This window comes from Felis catus, chromosome A2, assembly GCF_018350175.1.
Source record: "Felis catus isolate Fca126 chromosome A2, F.catus_Fca126_mat1.0, whole genome shotgun sequence".
Classification (NCBI taxonomy): Eukaryota; Metazoa; Chordata; class Mammalia; order Carnivora; family Felidae; genus Felis; species Felis catus.
Genome location: NC_058369.1, coordinates 88,615,891 through 88,633,996, shown reverse-complemented (window position 1 = coordinate 88,633,996; position 18,106 = coordinate 88,615,891). Strand labels below are relative to the sequence as shown.

Sequence of the window (18,106 nt, the reverse complement as noted above, 5' to 3'; positions counted from 1 at the left end):
AAAAAGAAATGAATAGTCAAGAAATTACACCTTAATATGTCTCCTGGGGAGCAGCCTAATGGCAACCTCTCTGTTCTTTTAATAATCCACGGAGATACAAAAGAAAATGTCACAATAATATCAAAGAGAACTGTAATAACAACAGTGAACATTTCTTAGTTCTTATTATGTCAGTCAAACATAGTCGTATGTAGTGACTCAGTTTATCTTTGAAAATATTTTATTGTGATCCATAAATGATCCTCATTTTCATCTGAAGAAATTGAGGTCGGAAGTTATGTTAAGTACTGAAGGTTTTATAGCTAGTCAACTAGACTTGGGATTCAAACCTACTAAATGTGGCAACTAAGTCTGTTCTTTTAAAACCTACATTATATCGTTTAATAATAAAGCCTATGGGAAATTGATAATAATTTCAAGTTGGAACAAATGGATAAAAATGTCTTTTTAATGTGAGAAACCCAGGCTTTTGTTCATAAACTAAATTGTCTTCCCCTGTTTTCTTAGAGCAAGGAATAGGCTGTTCTTATCCAGTCCTACCCAAGAATAGCTCATGTGTGATGCCCAATTAGTTAGTCACACACTAACTCCAGATCTTAACTGACTTCCACACAACTGCCCTGTGACTCTCCGGGAGTAGCAATGCACCATGCTTAGCTTTCTCTCCAGACTTCCCCATTTTCTCTATGTGGTCACCCAAGGGCTAGCCTTCCCATTTAGCACCACAGACTTCTATGGATGATCATTATACCCATCTCACCCTTCCAGTCGGAGTCTTATATTAATGGAGAAGTCAGGAGGGAAATGGAATATAGTCCTTGTATAAGAATTGAATTATCCAAGAAACAAAACTTTAAACAATTGGAGACAATGACAGTGGTTAAAAAGTGCTTTTTTTTAAAATTTTTTTTCAACGTTTATTTATTTTTGGGACAGAGAGATACAGAGCATGAACGGGGGAGGGGCAGAGAGAGAGGGACACACAGAATCGGAAACAGGCTCCAGGCTCCGAGCCATCAGCCCAGAGCCTGACGTGGGGCTCGAACTCACAGACCGCAAGATCGTGACCTGGCTGAAGTTGGACGCTTAACCGACTGTGCCACCCAGGCGCCCCTTAGAAAGTGCTTTTGAAACATTTAGGAACATTCACTGGCCAATTTTAAACATAACATGTGTTTTCTTACATTGCAATGAATTTAAAATCAAATTCAACATAATCCACATACAGGAATAAAAGGGATGTCAAGAAGTCATCGGGTTAAAGAAAAGGAGAAAGAAGTATATCAGTTATAGTTGTAAAATGGGAAAAATCCATCTTAAAGATACATTCTCTTATTTGGGGTAAAAAAAAAATTAAACTCAGTGATAGGCTGCTTGAAAGAGGAAATGCCTAAAACATGATATTATGGAAATTTGTAAATTTTAACAGAAATATTAGAAGCCAAATTATGGGTGAAACTCTACCTGGTCATTAAAATGAGAAGAAAATGAGTACAATTTTAGTATTTCTGTATAGACATTTTAATGAAAAAGATCAAGTAGGACAAGTGTTACTTTTACATTGATAAAAATACATAGCTCATAATCTGGACGTACTCTAACTTTATCTCCAATATTCATTGCAGTGATATAGTGATCTTTTACAATAAGCTTCCTTCCCCCAAGGAGCTTGTATCTGAGCTCAAGACAGTGTGATTTGTGCTGATGGACTATACACACAATGTTCTCGAATATATGTAGCAAAGAATATCTACATAGATTGGAAGGTCAGACAATACTGACATGATCTTTATTAGGAATAAGCTACATAAATTTAAGGTTACTCATCAGCACAAGAAAGAGAAAAATATGAGCATTAAGAGTGTTATGCAGCAGGTCAATATCACACATTCACTGTGAGCACACTGGCTTCAAATTCTGATACATTTGACTATGTGCAAAAAATGTTATTAACATTTACTGTGTCCAAAAAACCCACTTTGCTCTGCTTGTTTTGCTTTCATCTTTTTTTTAAGTTTAGTGTGTGTGTGTGTGTGTGTGTGTGTGTGTGTGTGTGTGTGTGTCATAGAGAGAGAGAGAGAGAGAGAGAGGGAGAGAGAGAGAGAGAGAGAGAATCCCAACCAGGCTGTATGCTCCATGAGGAGCCCAACACAGGGCTTAATCCCAGAATCGTGAGCTCATAACTGAGCCAAAATCAAAACCAAGAGTCAGACACCTAACTGAATGAGCCACCCAGGTGCCCCTGCTTTCCCTCTTTTTATTAAAATTACTTTTATTTGAAAATAAATGCAAACTTACCAAAAAATGGCAAAAATATTACAAAGAATAGCCATGTGCCCTTCACCCACTATTCACTTTTGCCAATAGTGCAGGCACTTATCACACCCGAGTCTGTCCAGCATGATCCCTTGCACTCAGTGGTCACATCACTCTTAACTCCTCCAATGCGAGCAGTTCCTCAGTCTTTCCTTTGCGTTCACAACCTTGACATTTTTGAAGATATGCAAGGCATTCATTTTGTAGAATGTCCCTTAATGCAAGATTGTCCAGTGTTTATTCAAGACAATCCCTAAGTTATGTATTTTAGATGGGAATCCACAGGCATGATGTCTCCCTTTTTTTCATCTTATCATTTAGTATATGCTATTGACATGTCCCATTATAGGTAAATACTTGATTAGGGTGGTCTCTGCCAGGTTTCTCCACTACAAAGTTACATTTCTTGGGGCGCCTGGGTGGCTCAGTCGGTTGGGCATCCGACTTCAGCTCAGGTCATGATCTCACAGTCTGTGGGTTCAAGCCCTGCGTCAGGCTCTGTGCTGACAGCTCAGAGCCTGGAGCTTGCTTCAGATTCTGTGTCTCCCTCTCTCTCTTCCCCTCCCTTGCTCATGCTCTTTCTCTCTCTGTCTCAAAAATAAATAAAAACTTTAAAGAAATATTTTTTAAAAAGTTACATTTCTTTTGTTCTTTGTGATCAATAGTATTTTACAGAAAGATACTTTGAGACTAAATGAATATTCTTTTTCTTATCCCACTTTGCTTGTTAATTTTAGAAACCATTGTTATTTCTTGCCTATATTGTTACTTTGATAATTGATGACTATTTCCTAATTTTATTTATACCAATGAATCTATTACTTGACATTCTACTGTACAAAAGATTAGTTATCTTCTCCCAATTCATTTATTCATTTGTTTATATCAGTGTGAACTAATGGATTCAATTTTATTCAGTGCATTATAATCATTTCTATAATTGTCTGGAATTGGCCAGTGAGAGTTCTTTTAGCTAGATCCTTTATCATTTTGACATGTCCAAATCACTCTTTAAGTATTTTGTTACTTAATGGGACAACACAATGTTCTAGGACTTTCTCTGCTGCAGCCCAGAAATTAGCTCTTTCTTCAAGGAGCCCTGGTTCCTTTCCCTGTAGAAATCAAGATCTGAGTGATAGGTGTAATTCCTGTTATTGGAGTTTTGCTACTCATAGTCCCTCTATGTGGACAGAAAGAACTAAGAAATAGATATATTCACACACATGCATGCACATACACAGCTTTAGATCCATACTATAACTAGATTTATGTCTCCATATTACATGACTTCATACTGATAGAGTCAAATATTTTAAGAATTTGTTTTTTCGGGAAAGTTTTAGATTCACAGTGAAACTGAAGGGAAGGTACAGAGACCTCTCATGTACCTCCCACCCGCCACATACATTGAAAGCCTCTCCCATTATCAGCATCCCGCACCATAGTGGAACATATGTTACAAAGTTCATAGCTGAGTCACCAAGATCATACCTTTGGTGTTTTGTCTAAAAAGTAATCGCCATACCCAAGGTCATCTAGGTTTGCTCCTGTGTTATTTTCTAGGGGATTATACATTGCCTTTTACACTTAAGTCTCTGACCCATTTTCAGTTAATTTTTGTAAAGCAGGTAAATTCTGGTCTGAATTCATCTTTGTGCATGTGGAAGTCAGGTTGATCCAGCCCCGCTTATTGAAAAGATAATCTTTTCTTCATTGTTACTTTGCGTCCTTTGTCAAAAGTCAGTTGACCATATGTAAGGAGGGCTATCTGTTCTATTTCATCCATCTGTTTGTCTATTACTTTACCAATATCACACTGTCTTGATTATTGTAGCTTTTTTTTCAAGTTTATTTTTGTTTACTTTGAGAGAGAGAGAGAGAGAGAGAGAGAGAGAGAGAGAGAGAGAGCGCAAGCTGGGGAGGGGCAGAGAGAGAGAGAGAGAGAGAGAGTGATAGGGAGAATCCCAAGCAGGCTCTGTTCTGTCAGCACAGAGCCAAACAAGGACCTTGATCTCATGAACTGTGAGATCATGATCTGAGCCAAAGTCAAGAGTTGAACACTTAACCAACTGAGTCACCCAGGAGCCCCTTGGTTACTATAGTTTTATAGTAAGACTTAAAATCAGGTAGTGTCAGGCCTCCATCTTAGTTATTCTCCTTCAATATTGTGTTAGCTTTTCTGGGTCTTTTGCCTCCCTATATAAACTTTAGAATCAGTTTTATATCTGCAAAATAAGTTGCTGGGATTTTGATTGGGATTCCATTGAATTTGTAGATCCACTGACATCCTGACAATATTGAGTCTACTTCTCCATGAATATAGAATATCTCTTCACTTATTTAGTTCTTCTTTGATTTCATTCATCAGAGTTTTGTAGTTTTTCTCAGATATTGTACGAACTTCATTAGATTTATATCTAAGTATTTCATTTCACTTGGTGCTAAATGATATTGTGTTTAATTTCAAATTCCACTTGTTCATTGGTATAAAGGAAAAAGATTGACTTTTGTTTCTTAATCTTGTATCCTGCAACTTTGCTATAACTTTTTAGTTCCCGGAGTTTTCTTGTTAATTTTTTTGGATTTGCTATATAGGTAAAACTTTGAGTTTCTCACCACTAAGTATGATGTTCACTGTAATTTTTTTCTACAAATTCTTTATTACATTGAAGAAGTTCCCCACTCTTCCTAATTTACTGAAAGCTTTTTGTTTTGTTTTGTTTTGTTTTTGTCTTTTATCATGAATGGATGTTGGATTTTGGCAAAGGCTTATTTCGCATCTATGGACACAACCATGTTGTTTTTCTTCTTTAGCCTGTTTATGTGATGGATTACAATGATTGATTTTTGAATGTTGAATCAGCCTTGCGTACCTGGAGTAATTTTCACTGGATTGTGGTATGTAATTTATTTTGTACCTTGTTGGATTTGATTTGCTATTATTTTGTTGAAGATTTTTGCATCTATGAATATTATTTACTTGTAATTTTTTGTCTAGTTTGGTATTAAGGAAATGCTGGACTCATAGGATGACTTAGGAAGTATTCCTTCTGCTTGTATCCTGTGAAAGAGATTATAGAAAACTGGTATAATTTCTTCCTTAAAAGTTTAATAGAATTCATGATGGAATCCATTTGGGCCTGGTGCTTTCTGTTTTAGAAAGTTATTAGTTATTGATTAAATTTCTTTAACATGGCCCTTTCACACAGTACATTTCTTGTGTGATCTCTGGTAAATTATACCTTTCGAGGAATTTTCTCATTTCATCTAGGTTTTAAAATGTGTGGGCATAAAGTTGTTCATGGCATTCCTTTAGTATCTTTTCAATGTCCGTAAGATCTACAGAATAGATTCGATTTTAGTCTATTATTAGTTGTGGCTGTGCAATGACTTTTGGACTGAAATGAGAAAAGGGGAAGGAAAAAAAAGAAATAAAATAATTAAAAAGTTTTGTTTTGCTAATTTCTTTCAAGACTTTATCATCATCTCCAAATATTCATTGACTTTTAACTGTAGAAAGATGTAATTTTTCCAATCCCCTCATTTTACACATGAAATAATTGAGGTAGAAGGCAATGATACTACCTGACAAAGCAGCATGCTTATGTGAATGTAAATCTATACATTTTACCCACAACGTGAAGGCAGTCTAAGGCTTTGCCTACCAAACATTATTTTACATTTAGTTACTAAAAAGGAAATAAAATGACTAAGACTTAACCAGTTAGATTTCATATTTATTGAAGCATTACTACAAACTGGGCACTGTTTCATGATTTGAGTCTTTCAATCTTTTCAACAAAAACATGCAGTAGTAATTAAAAACCATGTCACTAATGAGAAGATCAGTTTTCAAGAAGATTAAATTAATTGCTGAAAGTCTAATACGATCATCAAGTACGGCTCAAATTTTGCTGAATTGATTTTAAATCTGCTGAGCTTGACAGTACATTGCTACATAAGATATTTATAACAGAAGGAGGGCTAGAGTGAACCATGCCAAATGGCAGTGAAATTAAAATAATCATTGATTTTTAAAATTAGATTGGGGTGCCTGGGTGGCTCAGTCGGTTAAGCATCCGACTTCGGCTCAGGTCATGATCTTCGCAGTTTGTGAGTTCGAACACCTCCCCCCCCCACCCCTGTCGGGCTCTGTGCTGACAGCTCAGAGCCTGGAGCCTGCTTCTGATTCTGTGCCTCCTTCTCTCTCTGCGCCTCCCCCACTGGTGGTCTGTCTCTCTCTGTCTATCAGAAATAAAGAAATCTAAAAAAAATTAAATTACATTAGATTGTGGAAGTGACTGATATTTAAAAATCTTACCATCTTACTTGTGAAATAATGAATCCACTCAAAAATTTTTTCCTAATTACCTATTGTATACTGGAAATTGTGCTTTCAATGGAAAATAAGATTATTAAATCATACCATCAAACAATTAATAATCTGCATTTGGAAAAACATACAGTTAATACAGTATATATTAAACATAACATTAGGGAATGCTTTATGTGAAATACATGGAAAACACTATAGAAATATAGCTTTAATGAGCCAGCAAGTACTTTCAAAAAATAAAGAGAGAGAGAGAGAGAGAGTGATGTAAGAGATTAGAGGAATTTTCCTCTTTGAAATAAGAAAAGTTAGAGATAATATGTTCAGTGAAGCCAGGCCATATCTATTATTTACTCTCATTACTTACTAGTGTTGCCTGGTTCACTGTAGACATCCAATACTGAATAAACAAGTAAATGAAAGAAGAGATTATGAGTGAATGCTAAATCACATCATATAGCTGAGACTTTGGGCATGGAATGGGGAGTGGCAAAAGACAAATCTGGAAATATTAATGAAGCATTGAAGGTTTTCACTATTACTTTACATGATCAGGACTTAGTTTTGTGATCTTGAGCTACAGCATCCAATGGAAATATGATGTGAACTACACAAATAATTTAAAATTTTCTAGTATTCATATTAAAAATCATGAATATATGTATACTCTACATTAAAAACCACTGATACATGGGGCGTCTGGGTGGCTCAGTCAGTTGAGCATCCGACTTCAGCTCAGGTCATGGTCTCTTGGTTCGTGGGTTCGAGCCCCACGTCGGGCTGTTTGAGGACAGCTCAGAGCCTGGAGCCTGCTTCGGATTCTGTGTCTCCCTCTCTTTCTGACCCTCCCCCGTTCATGCTCTGTCACTCTCTGTCTCAAAAATAAATAAACATTAAAAATTTTTTTTAAAAACCCACTGATACCCAATTAGGGCCAAAATTGTTATTTCTTATCATCAGTGTTAAAATTATTAATGAACTTGGGCACCTGGGTGGCTCAGTTGGTTAAGCATCTGACTTCAGCTCAGGTCATGATCTCGTGGTTTGTGAGTTCCAGCCCCATGTCGGGCTGTATGCTGACAGGTCAGAGCCTGGGCCTGCTTGAAATTCTGTGTCTCCCTCTCTCCCTGCCTCTCTCTGACTCACACTCTGTTCTCTCTCTCTCTCTCTCTCTCTCTCTCTCTCTCTCTCTCTCTCTCAAAAAATAAATAAACATTAAAAACACTGTTAATTAATTATTTTACATTCTTTTTTATACTGCCTTTGAAATCTGGTATTTATTTTACATTTCAGAATTACATAGTCATTCTCAACTTAGATTAGCTCCATTTCAAATGCTCAATAGTCACATGTGCCTAGTGGATACTGTATTAAACAGAGTCTAGGTCTAGGGGTCTTGCTACTTAAAGTGTGGTCCTTAGACCAGCAACACTTGGGAAGTTGGTAGAAATATAGAATCCTCGGCCACAGTCCAGATCAACTAAATCAAAATCTGTATTTTCCCAAGAACTTCAGATACTTATATGCACATGACAGTTGATGAAGCCCTGTTCTAGATTACCAGCTTTAATGTAGGTATGTGCATCCCAAGCAGTACAGAAGATACATGCTATTGGAATTCAGAAAGATTGGAACTATTATTCATAGTAGTTTTTTCCTAAAACTACAAAGTAGGGGCACCTGGATGGCTCGGTCAGTTAAGCATCTGACTCATGATTTCAGCTCAGGTCATGATCTCACCGTCATGAGACTGATCACTGCATTGGGCTCTGCACTGACAGTGTGGAGCCTGCTTGGGATTCTTTCTCTTCCTTTCTCTCTCCCTCCCCCACTTGTGCTTGCTCAGGTGTTCCCTCTCCCTCTCTCTCTCTCTCTCTCTGTCTCTCTGTGTCTCAAAATAAATAAACAAAAAATAACCCTATAAAGTAAATAAAACTTTACATATATGTTAAATTATATTCACACTGGCATTTTTATTTTGTCCAAATGTCAGATTGTCTCATGTTATTAATATCTGGTACTTTGAGGTAAGAATTAAAGTTCCACAAAGGGGAACAAACATACAGTAAATGTCCCTGGTAAGTAGGTTTATGGATTTTATTATTTATTATGTTTTCTAGCAATAATTAAACTAACAAAGTGGAGACTATAAAATATTTTTTTTGCAAATACAAGAACACAAAGCAAAATAAAAAGTAGCAGAGATAACCATTTTAATTCTTACAGAAAATCTTCTTTAGTCTCAATTATAAGCAAAAGAAAAATGATGATGATATAAACAGACTTACTAAACAGTAAGGTGAAACCTGTAAGATCAAAATATCTACTTGAAATATAGATTAATATTCTTATAGTTAATGGTGAATTTAGCCCCTGGTGTATATTGTGCTTTGAGATATTACCTGATAATAGTATAAAGCCTGTATGATTAGTAAGACATTTGAAATATTTTTAATTTAATCTTCCTTGTTAGACATTTCCTCCATTCAGCTTTGCCTTGGGGAGTTCCAATTTGCAACAGTTGTCTCAATATAATTATTGATAGCAGCCCCTTTTGTTCTAAAAAGAGACACTGTTTGGAAAAGAAATCATTTGGTCACCCTGTTTATCACGTGAACTTAACATTTGTCTTTTGGGTGTTTTATAGTATATGTAATGTATAAGTACAGTACATGTACATGATTTTAAAATGAATGACCATATATTCTTGTAAAAAAGGTTTTTTTTTTTTGTTTGTTATGTTAGAGATTGCACAGTGAAGACCTGACTTGTGAAAAACTGGAATGTTTCCCAGGTTCACTCTTAGCCCCGTGCTTAATTATTCCCGGCAGCCCCTTTCAGGCCAGGAATATGTGTTCCCTCTCAGACTGATGCAAAGTGACAGTCTAAGCAGAACTGTGTATTTTTCTCTCCTCTCTCTCCTCTCTCTGCTCCCTAATTGTGGGAAGAGGGGGAAATAATTGTTAGGAATTTCTGAGGCCTTTCCTGCACAGCACATTGTTTACTGACCGAAGGAAAATCAACGGGAGGAAGCCACTTAACCGAGCTGAGTAAGAGTGTCTTGTAAAGCCTTGAAGGCAAATTTGCCAACTGTAAAGTGGATCATCCACTTCCGTTCACCTGGGAGAAGTTAAAGGTACTCTGGAAATGGAAATACTTAGCTTGTAAGCCGAAAAATTAAAATTAAGGCAAAAAATTAACATTGAAATGGTTAAAAATGGGCCCCCCCTCTAAATTAAGAGATGTTCATAGAATCTCTGAAATCCTTTTTGAGTTCTAAGCGTCTGTATTAAGGAAATAAAACTTATACAGTTGTACTTTTCCATTTCATGTATATATATACTGTTAATTTTTACTTCAATGAAAGAGAACTAGGATTAACAGCCTTTGGGGAATGAGTGATGAAATGTGTGTGACCCATAGAATGAGACAGGTAAGGCACTTGGGAGGGGTCAACCGGACCAGCAATTGAATGCCCCTCCTATGTGGAAACCAAAGAAATGGAAGCTTCTCTGTCACACATGACTCTCCAAGGCAGAGAAAAAGGTGTGAGGCAGGACACATTGCCTATCAAATATAGCAGGCGTTTGGCAGGGAGTGCCATCGAAACTTTAAATTGCAGGTGTGTCTTTTCTACTTAGGGAAGTCCAGTCCTATGCAATTGCTCCCTTAGCACCAGATTTTGGTATTTTTCACATAATGGTGGGGCAAGTTTTCTCAAAGTGTGTTCTTTGGAATACTCATTTTTCCAATATGCTGGGGAGAAAAGATACCACTTTCAAGTAAATGGAAGAAAACCTTCACGCTTTATTACTGTCCTAAAATTCACACTGCACATTCACATACTTAATGGTCTTAGAACTTCTTGCAGTAGCCAAATTGGTTGCTTAACTTTCTTTATTTCATCATTACTGAAGCAGATTAAATTTCAGAAACTTTACTGTGAGTAACATCTGATTAGTATTCCAGGAAACTGGTATACCACAGAAAATATTTGGAAATTACCAGGATGGAGGAATATTGCTGGCATACCGCTATTTTTAGGATGCTGTTGGCCTTGATATGAATACCTAAGTTTAAAGAAAAGATACATATTAGGTAGTATTAGAAAAGCATTTTCTTTAATTTTAGTTGAATTCCAATTTCCCTTGCTCAGTTAATTGAGCCTTCCTCTGTCTAAAATAGCAGTGTTGTTTTCATTCCTATATCAATGCATTGGCAAAAGCCTGGTTAACAAAGAACCTGACAAATAATATTGTGATATTCTCAGATATGAAACCTGTGATTTTATCAAGGCTAGGATGGATACATGGATATAGGTACATATCTATCTATCTATCTATCTATCTATCTGTCTTTCTCTATATAGATGCATATATATCTACATATATATATGAATTTTAGCCATAGTGAATATTTATGAAATAGATAGACATACCCTCAGAAGTATAGTGTTGAAAACCAACATTGTTGCCATTTGGATGATATAATATACTGTCGAAAATAACTGCATTTACATCTCAGCTCAGGATTATTATTTATTTCTTAAGGTGAAAAAAAAAAGCTGAGCTAGAAAAACAGAAAATTCCCTAAAGAATTTCTTGTTGGTGCCTAAGGACCAAATAGTATAAGTTTTCCAGATGCTCAGAGATAATGGTGTAATCTGACCTGCCTGTACTATGGTTAACTTGGTGGAAGTGTGGGAAAATATCTTTCAGCACTGGACTTTGTAATCTAGTCTCATTTACAATCAATATGAGTGATACAGCTTGAAGAATAAAATAAAGCAAATAAGTAGTATTGGTGAAGGAAAATGATATTTAAAAATGTCCCAAGATGTTATTACCAATACGATTTTATTCTCTTGCCTACTTCCTCAAACCAAGTGATTTTAGCCAAAGTCACTTAACCTATTTGAATTGAATAATAAATATAGTTAATCCATTACTTTTATTTCTCAGCTGACTCTAGTATTAATTACTGATAATGATGGATACAAAGAGCCCATTATATGTGATAATAATAAGTGATTACAAATAGTTGGGTTAACAAACTAGTAAAGTGACAAACATCTAAAAGAATTATGTCTTTAATTGTCTCCCCCCAAAATATTTTGGATTCCATAAAATCAACAGCAGGTGCGTGTGAAATTATCATGCCTATGTCTTGTTTCTTTTCATAAGTTCTAATTTTTCTTTGGCTGTTGGTTTTTTGTGTGACCAGTTGCAATGGCCCTATCGACATAAACTATGCTATCGCTTTACCAAGCTAATTAAATTTTGTTTTGTTTTAGTTATTTTATTCATAAATTCCATCAATTATCCACGCTGTGACAGCCAAGGTGCCGAGAACTCTGGGTTTATCTTTCAACAGGACAGACGTAGTACCTGCCTTAAAGAAGGTTATAAATTGATGAGAAAGACAATGACAAACAAAGTAATCACATTTAGTAATTAAAGGGAGTACTGAGGTATAACATATTATTACCTCACATCGAGGACAAAGGTTGCACTATGAGAAGCATGTTATTATAATCATAATATTTGCATCTTTGGTGGTGTATGTTCCTGAATTTCTGAGGATGATCTTTCTGGCTGGATTTCAGTGTGACATAACCTTTGAAGAGTGTTGACAGTTTTGAGCCCACTCCACCAGGCCCTCCTGTATCTTCCATGATTAAGATTAAAGGTGAGGGTCATGGTTGTAAAATAAAGGACAGTCAGTGGCTTGTGTAAGTTTGTTTATGATTATGTTGGAAGTATCTGCCCAAGTACCAGAATTACCTGGTCATTGGCAAAATGAGTTTCTAATAATACTCAAAAACCAGATAAACTGCCTTTAGGAGGTGGACGATCTGCTTTTTCCTTTATTCACATTGATGTTTCTTTAGTGAATGTGATCATCCACAAGTTTTAATTCTGACCAGGGTTGAAACTGCTGAACCACTTTTGCTTTGTGGGTCCATTATTTTAGTGGCTTCAAATGGGTGTGCATCTGTGTCTTTGAAATCACTGCACTTCAGAGGAGGTAACTAAAAAGTAAACAGAGAGAGAAAGAGAAAAAGGAGAGAAGAAACCAGAATGAGATTAGGAAGAAAGATGGTATTGTCTACAACATGTAGTCCGTATGTGTGTCTTACAAAAGATTATGTCTTAATGATTCTTCAGTTTATCCCATTATAGCAAATTGCCTCAGAAGTGTGAGTGATAGAATCAGAGAAATTTGGTCCTAGTAATATGACAAAAGCAGCCTATTCACCAAGTGAAGCAGCCTACCTCAGGGATTAAGAGAACTAACCTACCTGAAAGTTCCATTTTGTAGAAATGGGTGTGTTGCTAGAGCTCGTGACACACAATTTCTGTCTATAGATTGTGCTTATGTTTTAAAAATATTTTAATATTTGTTTATTTTGAGAGAGAGAGTGCACGCAAGTGGGGGAGGAGCAGAGAGAGAAAGAAAGAGAGAGAGAGAGAGAGAGAGAGAGAATCCCAAGCAAGCTCCATGCTGTCAGTGCAGAGCTTGACTTGGGGCTCCATCCCATGAACCGTGAGATCATGACCTGAGCCATGGTTAATCTTAACCTTAATCTAACCTGGTTAATCGAGTTATACTCTTAACCAACTGAGCCACCCAGGTGGGACTAAATTGTGCTTCTTTTTAATTAATTTTTTAAAAACTTTAAAATTTGTAGCTGTTTTCCTTTTATTCCTTTCTTCTCAAAAAAAAAAAAAAGCCAAACAAACAAACAAACAAAAACCGCAATCCTCATGTGTGCCTAAGATTTACCAATCAGGAAAGCAAATCAAATCAATAAAAGATGGATGTACATAAGAATAAAAAAATAAAAATTTAAATTTAAAAATTTTAAAAAGGATTGTGACCTGAGCAAATGAATAGCAAACTAGATCCTAAAGAACAGAGCCCTTGAAACTTGCTGGGACTAACTGGAGGGGGAGCGGGTGGGGTGCGGGATTTAGTTCTCAGTTTTGTCATCTTCCCTTAGTTCACTCTCCCCTTGCTTCCACTCTTACAGCAGGTCAAATAAAGGTCTGGATGTGGTATACCCCACAGAGGGTCTGTAAGGCACACAGCTGTTTGTATTTGGTACACAGGTGTTTCAGTCTTTATTTTCCATCATGCCAAGAGCAGATTTTGAATGGAAAATAATTCACAAAATTTTCTGTACCTGGTTCACAGAATTAAGCCCACCCAGGTTGAAAAGGAAAACAAGGCTCAGTGCCACCTCAACTGTTGTGACCGACCAGACAAGCAGGTAAATCATTTGAGAAGATTTCCAAGCTTAATCCTTTGAAAATTGATCTTACCTCAGGGGGATACCAAATCATATTCTCCATCTAAATGTCGCCACTTTAAGCTATGCTTGCTCAACAAGTTTTGTAGGAGAGAAAAATATTTTTTGCCTTGAACCAATGTGAATTCATCGTAAAGAAAATGCTTTATCCTTATTTTCAGCAGTTAAATGAAGCTTCTTTCAAAAAGTTACTTTCTATTATAAAATAATTACTATAATCTGTTCATATATTCTGTGGAATATGCACAGAATTGTGCATATTTCTAAAGACACTAACGTCAGTATCTTAGCCAAAAGTAATTTCTGCCACAGAGTGAAACCGCAATGAAATATCAAACGACCAACTTTTTTGAAAGGAAGTAATATACTACGTGGATAGTTGCTTATGCAAACTTAAATAATCATAGTAAATAATAATAATAATATAATGTTTATTTCATTACCTTTATTTTAGGCTAACATGGAACATGTTACCGAGGCAAATGTTTGACTTGCAAGATAGGTGACCCCGATTTTAATCTGTGCTCTGCCATCAATTAGCTGTTTTTTTTTAATGTAATTCCCTTAACCTCTCTTGATTTAAATTCAATTATCCTTAAAATTGGAGAGTTTGACTATATTATCTCCTAGGTCCCTAGAAGCTGTAAAATCTCTTTGATGCTAAAAGGCCAACCTCACATAATTCCCATCTCCATCAGTACAGATGTTTCTATCTGGCCCAGTTTTGATCAGGGTTTATATGAACTAATGACATGAATATCGTGTCCATGATAAACTACTTCAAATCTATATTTCACTTCTTAGGTTTTTATTAACATACATTTTTAAAGTTATGTATCAAATGATTAGTATTTTAACTCCAACAATTAAACCAAATCAGATATACTAGGAACAGAGTGGTTCTAGTTCTATGGGATAATAAAGATTGCTAAATAATCTGACATGTGTGTGTGTGTGTGTGTGTGTGTATAGACATATATGTATGTGTGTATATATGTATATATATGTATATATATGTATGTATGTATGTATGTATATTTGTGTGTTTGTGTGTGTGTGTGTGTGTATATATATATTTTTTTCTTTTTTTTGCCAGTTGACAATTTTAGGCTATTTATTGATCCAGGATGCCAGAAGGAGGGAGAATTTCCAAAGAGAGAGAGAATGGGTGTGGAGGGGAGGAAAGAGAAGGGAAGGGGAGGGGGAGGGAGGAAAGGGGAGGGGAGGAGAGGAGAGGGAAGGGGAAGAGGAAGAGGAAGAGTAAGGGGAAGGGAAAGGGAGGGAAGGGAAGGGAAAGAAAGGGAAGGGAAGGGAAGGGAAGGGAAGGGAAGGGAAGGGAAGGGAAGGGAAAGGAAGGGAAAGGAAGGGAAAGGAAAGGAAAGGAAAGGAAAGGAAAGGAAAGGAAAGGAAAGGAAAGGAAAGGAAAGGAAAGGAGCAAAGAACAGTGAGAGTAAGAAAAGCCTTCTACTAGTTGGGCAGGAAGGTTCATTTCATTCACAGGAGGAGTCACTCTGAGGTCGCTCAATGATCAGCCATATGTGTGAGTAGCAAATTAGAACCATTCGTTTTCCTTGAGGTGGCACTGCAATTCTCGGGAGTAGTGTGGATACACTGATGGGTCATAATTAGTTGGAGGTGAATTTCAAGTAATTTGATATTTGTTAAAGGAGCAAACTTTGCAAATGATTTTCTTTAAAGTAAATCAGAACACATTTAGGTTAAGCCTATAATAATAACCCTTTTGCTTCTATTCTGACATTCTGTCTTGAGCAGAAAGAAAAAGTAGAGTAATAGAGGGCTGTAAATTGTTCACAACTCTGATAGTGCGTGCCTGTCTAGCTGAGAAAGTCAAGGAAACCCTTTGGATGAAAATTGCATAAACTGAACTCAAGTTAGCCTAAGGAAAAAGGTAAAATACTGGGCAGGGCAAGGATAAAGGTTTGCTTTCAAATTTTTTTAATTTTTTTTAATGCTTATTTATTTTTGAGACAGAGAGAGACAGAGCATGAACGGGGGAGGGTCAGAGAGAGGGAGACACAGAATCCGAAACAGGCTCCAGGCTCTGAGCTGTCAGCACAGAGCCCGACGCAGGGCTCGAACTCACGGACTGCGAGATCGTGACCTGAGCCGAAGTCGGCCACTCAACCGACTGAGCCACCCAGGCGCCCCTTGCTTTCAAATTTTACTGAAGCAGGTACTCAGTTATTCCACTGAGCCTTCCTCTCTCATTTGTACCTGAAACCTTTCCGTGCTTCATTTACTTACTGCAGACCTTGTGTTACAGGACCATTCCATTTCAAACTGGAGATGAGAGGGCAAATGTCACAATACACGTACACGTACACATGCATGCTATATATGTATATGTGTACATGTGCTGAGTCTTTTCTTTACATATATTACATAGAGTATGTGCCATATACATATTATATACATATTAAAATGTATTATATGTTGTATTAATATGTGTGCATATGCGTTTATGTATTTATATATGTGTACATATTTACATATATGTATATGCATATGTATTTATGTGTGTGTGTGTGTGTATATATATATATATATATATATATATATATATGTACTCCTGGGGAAGGACTGTGTTTCACTCAGATAGTATGGTATTTTGGTACTTCCACCTTAACGATAAATCATCACGGCCATCAGGAACTGATGCCATATCCAGAAGACTAAATTACAATGACATACAGCTTCTCCAGAATACACTGGATGTTAATATGGAAGGAGTGTGTAAAAGCAGTGGTTCTCTGCTGAGTTGCAGGAATAAAAGTTTTTACAGCTAATTAATTTGATTATTCCCTTCAAAAATATTTGGAAAACAGAAACAGAGGAATAGAGTTACAGAGCCACCATTTCCATTTTTAAAGCTGTTGGCCTCGTTCAATTTACATACAGTTTGCTTATTTATTGCTGTAAAAGAATCAAACAGGTTATAAACAAAACATAGAAATTAATACACCAATCAGGCTGTTAACTGTGAGACATACAAACAAGCACTTAATATGATTTAAAAGTGGAAAAAGGGTTTTCTGTCCTAAAATTACAACTTGGCATTTCATAGCTGTGACTGAAAAACAAGACTGATTTAATTTGGTTAATTAGTCTTCGTGTAATTGACTATGTGTGTGTTAAGGAATATTTGGTGATTTTATTAAATATTTTAGACATTTAAATGACCACTGAGTCACTTTTCAACGTTTATTTATTTTGGGGACAGAGAGAGACAGAGCATGAACGGGGGAGGGGCAGAGAGAGAGGGAGACACAGAATCGGAAAGAGGCTCCAGGCTCTGAGCCATCAGCCCAGAGCCTGACGTGGGGCTCGAACTCACGGACCGTGAGATCGTGACCTGGCTGAAGTCGGACGCTTAACCGACTGTGCCACCCAGGCACCCCCCACTGAGTCACTTTTATTTTAGCTTTTACTTCCATGCTGTTTTGTACAGACCTAGTCCTAAAGCTAAAGATCATCTTGTTAATGGTGACATTATAATGTCTTTATTTTTATTAGGAATAACAAATAACAGTACATATCTTTTTAAGCATAGATCTACCTATGTGGAAAGACCTAGAAGAAAATTCCATTTTTAAAGACTCAGGAACTATTGCTTAAAATAATATATACAAAGGGCATCTGGATAGCTTAGATGGTTAAAGCATCCGACTTCAGCTCAGGTCATGATCTCGCGGTCCATGGGTTCCAGCCCCACATCAGGCTCTGTGCTGATAGCTCAGAGCCTGGAGCCTGCTTCAGATTTTGTGTCTCCCTCTCTCTCTGCACCACACCTACTCGCACTCGCTCGCACTCTCTCTCTCTCAAAAATAAATAAACATTAAAAATTAAAATAATAATATATACAATTTTTTGGCATAAGTACAGGATTGTTTATTGCCATCTTCTGACAAATTTACTCAGTGTTAGATAAAATACTAGGTCCTGAGAATTTTAAGAATCTGTATAGTGATCCTTACCCTTAAGAAGTTGATACTCTCACAGTTGTGTGTGCGTGTGCGCATATGTAGGAAAGTTGAATAAAGACTACAGAGTGTGAAAAGATATTTTAAAATATTATATGCAATAATGTGTAAGTATTTTAAAACTTGCCATCATACCTTTGCCAA

General features: G+C 36.5%; 1 protein-coding gene across 2 annotated transcripts in view; it reads left to right on the top strand.

Moving 5' to 3' along the window:
• The window catches only part of SEMA3A (semaphorin 3A), a 481,474-nt gene that overhangs the window by 176,908 nt on the left and 286,460 nt on the right, over positions 1–18,106 (top strand). The window contains exon 3 of one of the 2 annotated variants that reach the window (XM_019825395.3): positions 5,131–5,214. The exons of the other annotated variant lie outside the window; for it this stretch is intronic. The gene's annotated coding sequence lies outside the window, so the exon portion shown is untranslated. The remainder of the gene's footprint in view (positions 1–5,130; positions 5,215–18,106) is intronic. 2 annotated transcript variants of the gene reach the window in all.